This window comes from Peromyscus eremicus, chromosome 5 (assembly GCF_949786415.1).
Source record: "Peromyscus eremicus chromosome 5, PerEre_H2_v1, whole genome shotgun sequence".
NCBI lineage: Eukaryota > Metazoa > Chordata > Mammalia > Rodentia > Cricetidae > Peromyscus > Peromyscus eremicus.
In genome coordinates this window covers 37,230,669-37,236,080 of record NC_081420.1, presented here as the reverse complement: position 1 = coordinate 37,236,080, position 5,412 = coordinate 37,230,669, and the positions used below count along the sequence as shown (strand labels likewise).

Here is a 5,412-nt window from a genome sequence, read left to right as displayed (position 1 = left end):
CCACTGTTGGTCCAATAGTTTGTTTCATTTCCACGTTACTTGTATACTTTCAAAAGTCTTTTTCCCCCCTTTGGAGGCTACAGACTTTTAGTTTTATTGCTTAGCTTCCAGAAGACATACTTGATTTGAATCTTTGAGACTTTCTTGTCATTGACCATATAATTTATTCTGTGGAATGCTGCATGTACTGATGAGAAGACATGCTCTGTAGCTACTACATAGACTATTCTGCAGCTGTCTGTTAGGTTCCTCAGCGGAGGGTGCACTTTAATGCTGCAGTTTCTTTAATGGCTTCCTCTTTGCATGATATGTCCCCTGCTGAAAGCGAGGTATTAAAGTCACCTACGGCTGTTGTACAAACTAATTTGCTTTTCTCTTCATGCTTATTAATATTTGCCTTACGCACTTAGATGCTCCAATATTAAATGCAATTAGAATTTCAATTTGTTTTTGCTCAGTTGATCTCTCTGTTGTTCTATAGAATGATTTTCTCTATCTCTTTATACTGCATTTGATCATAAGTCAGTTTTACGAGACATAAGTACATCTAGGCTGCTTTCTTCTGGATTCCATTTCTAGGAAATGTCTTATCCCAGCCCTTTACTTTCATTCATTTGTGTCCCTGAAGAGGAAATGAGTTTCTTATATGCAGCAGATAGTTAGGTCTTGCTTTTGATTTTCAGGCTATTCATCCACTCTATGTCTTGTAATTGGAGAACTTGATCCACTAACACTTAGGGTGCGAATCATACTGCAGCCATCTTGTAAGTCATATTCCAGTCTTCTTGTAGTTTCTTTTCTCTCTTTCATACTCTCATGTCATTGCTTGTACTTACTTACTCTAACAGTATATTTTGTAGTCAATTGCTCTACCACTGAGATATATCCCCATCTAGTATTGTGTTTTGATTCCTTGATTGTTTTTTGATTTGTCTATCATGAATTTTTGATATTTTGTTATCAATGAGACTTTCATAATATGCTATTTTTTTTTTTAAATGTTCTTTGAGACAGTGTTTCACTATGTAACCTTGCCTAGCTCTTAACACAGAGCTCCCCCCGGGATTAAAACATGATCCACCATGCTATTTTTTAACAGACTTTATTCACTTATTTACTTATTTATTTATGTATTAAAATGTTTTCTTTTATTTTTGAGATTATAAAATAATTACATCATGCCTTCCTTCCCTTTCCTTCCTCTAACCCTCCCATATACTCCCTTCTCTCTTTCAAATTCATGAGCTCATTTCTCATCAATTGTTTTTACATGTGTATATGTATACGTATTCCTAAATATAACCTGCTCAGTATTTATGTTACCTGCATGTATGTTTTCAAGCCTGGACATTGGTATTGGATACGCAATTGACGTACTCTTTCCTTGGGAAAACGGTTTTCCTATATTCACCATATTTTAGTTGCCTGTAGTTCTTTTTGCAGGGTTGAGGCCTTGTGGCCTTTTCCCTGTGTACTTTGCTGTGCCTATTGCTGTTTTCCATGCTTAGCTTATGTTTAGCCAGTCGTGTTGGTGAAACTTTATGGGTGTAGCTCCTGACATGACAGTCTACCAGCAAACTCCCTGATCCTCTGGCTCTCACAGTATTTCTTCCTCCTCTTCCACAATGAACCTTGAGCCTTAGGTAGGGAACTGTTTTGCAGATATATCTATTGGGACTGGCACCACAACTCTGCATTTTGATTTTTTTTTTTGGTTTTCTGTAATGGTCTCTGTTTGTTGCAAAGAGAAATTTTCTTGATGAGCCGTGAGTACTACACTTACCTGTGAGTGTAAGGATGAATATTTAGAGTGTAGTTAGGGATATGCTAGTTTAGTAAGATGGTGGTTATATGTTCTTCTTTAAGATCCATGACTTTGCTAGCCCTGGGTAGTTTGCTAGGTTTCCAGTACCAGGCATGGTTTTTCTCTTGTTGACTGGGTCTTAAGTCAAGTTAGAGACCTGTTGGTTACTGCCAAAGTATGTGTGGTTGCACTAGGGTTATCATGCTATGTGGATTAACAGGCTGTTATTAACCAATAGCAATGTACTACAGTTATTAGGAGCGAGTAAGCAAGCAGCGGCTTTTTGTCATCCTTCTTTCTCACCTTCCTTATTTTGACCTTTCTGTGCTCCAGTCTCTATGTTTCTGTAGTGACCACATCTTAACCACATCTATATTAATAAATCTAACTAATATAGTTACTACTATTTTTGTTATTAAGTCTTCATCCTAAAGATATGATAGCACATTCTCAACTTTTCATAATTATTCTTGTCTAAGAGTTTTATGCCTTTCAGTGTTTTCTTGTTTATTAATGGAACATTCGATCTTAGAATTCCTTTTAGTTCTTCGTGTACAACAGGTATGGTTGGTTTATAGTATCTTAATTTTTGTTTGGCAATGTCTTTACCTCTTGTCTATTTCTAAAGGATAGCTTTGCTGGGTACAATATTCTCATTTGGGAGTTTTTTCCCCTTAGTGCTATAAAAATCACATGCCACTCTCTCCTAGCCCCGATAATTCCCTTTCAGAGGACCATCCTCAGTAGATTTGAGGCATCCATATGTGTTATTTCTCCTTTGCTGCACCCCTGAGAATCTTCTCTTTTACATTTCAACATTGAAAGTTTATATCTTGGAGCAGACTCAGCTGAGATGATTTTGATTTCCTGCATTTAATCTTCCTGTACCCGGATGCTTGTATTCGTCTATGAGCCTGGAAAGCTTTACTCCGGGCTCTCTTGAAGGCCAGTGCCAGTGTCCACTCTTTCCGCTTCTCTGATGCTCCTGCAGGTTTTCTCCATCCATTTTTGTTCCTCAGCCCCACCGTGCATCTTCAAACAGTCCACCTTTTAGTTCCCTACTCTTCCCTCTCTCCTTCATCTAGTGTACTAGTGAACACCTTCTCTCATGTATTTAATTTTATTAGTGTATTTTTTTCAGCTTAAATATCTGTTTGCCTTTTGAAATGGCTTTATTCTCTTTGTTAAGTTTCTGAGTTAGAAATTTCTGTTTTCTTCAAGCTCATCGAGTTTCCTTTTAAGGGGTCTGAATCCAAGTGTTAACTCATGTTGGTGTGATTTTATCAGTTTCTGGTAACTTATTTTGACTGTTGAATGTGAGGTCATGCTTTCATGAGCTCTCCTCTCTCTCTCTCTCTCTCTCTCTCTCTCTCTCTCTCATACACACACACACACACACACACACACACACACACACACACACACACACACACACACACCTGTGATCACTTTCATTGTTTCAGCAGAATGGTGCCCAAGTTCAAGGTCATTCTATCTACTGTTGGTGTGCTGTCACTCTTTTACCACTAGAGGGCAATCCAAGCCTAGGATTCTCCTAATCCTGAAGTTGATGTCCTGCCCAACAAGAATTGGGAAACAGCTCGGAAGGGTGTTTCCTTCCCCTCCCTGGGGTTCATCTGCAGTCACAAGCCCATATAGTTGTGAGTTTCTGACTGGCTCATGGTTGAGGGGCCAGCTGCAGGTTCTTATGTTACTCCTGTGGCCGCCAATACTGCATCACCCATTGAGCCCAGTGACCTCTGAGATGAGCCCTGAGGACAGCAAGGATCACAACGCTATGAACTACCTGTTGCTGAGGTGGACTCGTGGCCCAGAACTACCGAAGTCAACAACAGATTAGCTGAAGTCAAATGGACTGAGACCACTCTGTCACTGATGCCAATGCTATTCTAGAAGTTCTGTCTGAGGATATTGGTCTGGGAACGGAGACTTCTAGGATCTGTCCAGTGTTAGGATTCACCATCCTGGCATTGTGATCTAAGGTCAAATCCTATGCTCTATATTCCACTCTGTCCTACTATAAATGAATGGAGTCTTGCTTCATGCTGTGCTGTGTAATGCTGGCATAGTCACCCATCACTGGGGTGGACACAATTGGATTGATTCTTAAGTTTCACATCTGCAAGGAACTACATGATCTCTGGGGGGCAGTAGGCCCACACCAGTTGTTGCTGATGCAGGCATAAATGTGAGGCTGTCTCACTGGAACTCAGCTTTCTGCCTGGTATAAGAAAGACTAAAGGCTCTGTCTTTGTGCACTGACCTAGGGCTAGCTCTGCTAACTAAAGTTGGGGGATTGGTCAAGGAGACAATTTTTTGGCTACGAAGCATGCTACTAACTGGATCACACCTGAGTCTCAGAGCTACGGGCACTTGTGAAGTTGAGGATGGTTGCCCTGTGACCATCCCAAACAATATTGAGTTGGAGTTCACCCACCATGGGTTCCAGATTATTTTAGCTTGAAACAAGAAACAGAACAGGGATGCAGAGCTACGGTAGAGACTGTGTGTCATAGTAACATCTTAAATTTCCACTTTGGAGTGTGCATGTTTGCACTATAATAAGCCACAGTTTACCTTCTGACACTCAGAGGACATTTCCCTCACTGCCAACTTATTTTTGTTACATGCTAATTTTGCAGCCTTTGTGTAAGGCATCCCAGACCTTACTCTGCCATGTTCCTCTGTTTCACAAGATGTCAATAATTCCAGTTTCTTTCACTGGTACACAGGTGTGTGTGTGTGTGTGTGTGTGTGTGTGTGTGTGTGTGTGTGTGTAGCATGAATCTTAAAAGTTCTTATTAATAAAATCAAACCTGGGGCTGGGTATTGGGGTAAATGCTGGAAGATCAGAGAAGCAGAACAAGCCACAGCTAACTCACCTTGCCAATACCTCAGCCAATCCTGTTTCCTCAGACTGGAAGCCTCTGAGTCCTCATCCAAATGGATCTCAGCTGAACTGCTTCTCGAAAGCCTAAAAGCTTAGCCAGCTCTAGTTCCTGGTCCTCACGCCTTAAATACCTTTCTGCTTTCTGCCATCACTTCCTGGGATTAAAGGCGTGTGTCACCATGCCTGGCTGTTTCCAGTGTGGCCTTGAATGTATAGAGATCCAGACCGATTTCTGCCTCTGGAATGCTAGGATTAAAGGCGTGAGTGCCACCATTTTCTAGTCTCTGTACCTAGTGGCTGTTCTGTTCTCTGACCCCAAATAAGTTTTAACTAAAAAAAAAAAAAAAAAAAAAAAAAAAAAGCCCGGCTAGCTCAGTCGGTAGAGCATGAGACTCTTAATCTCAGGGTCGTGGGTTCGTGCCCCACGTTGGGTGCCAGATATTGGTGTAAATATTAAGGCCACTCCACGTAGTTAAAAGGAGATTTATTTAATGGCTTAACTTACAAATTAAGGGATAGGTAGGTCGCGGAGTCTGGAGAAGGTGTATCACAGTCCAGCGGTGTTCTCTAGAGCTCTGCTTGATCCACCTACACCATCCAGGGTCCCAGAACGGAGAGAGCGCCTGCCAATCCAGATCTCAGGTCCCCAGGCGCCTCCCTTGGCCCCGCCTTGTAGGCGTGACAGTTGCCGAAGTCT

General features: G+C 41.3%; 1 non-coding gene across 1 annotated transcript; it reads left to right on the top strand.

Moving 5' to 3' along the window:
* The first annotated feature begins 5,076 nt into the window (after nt 1–5,076).
* Nucleotides 5,077–5,149, top strand: Trnak-cuu (transfer RNA lysine (anticodon CUU)). The gene has a single exon. It is a non-coding gene; the product is annotated as a tRNA-Lys (tRNA).
* Nucleotides 5,150–5,412: the final 263 nt, after the last annotated feature.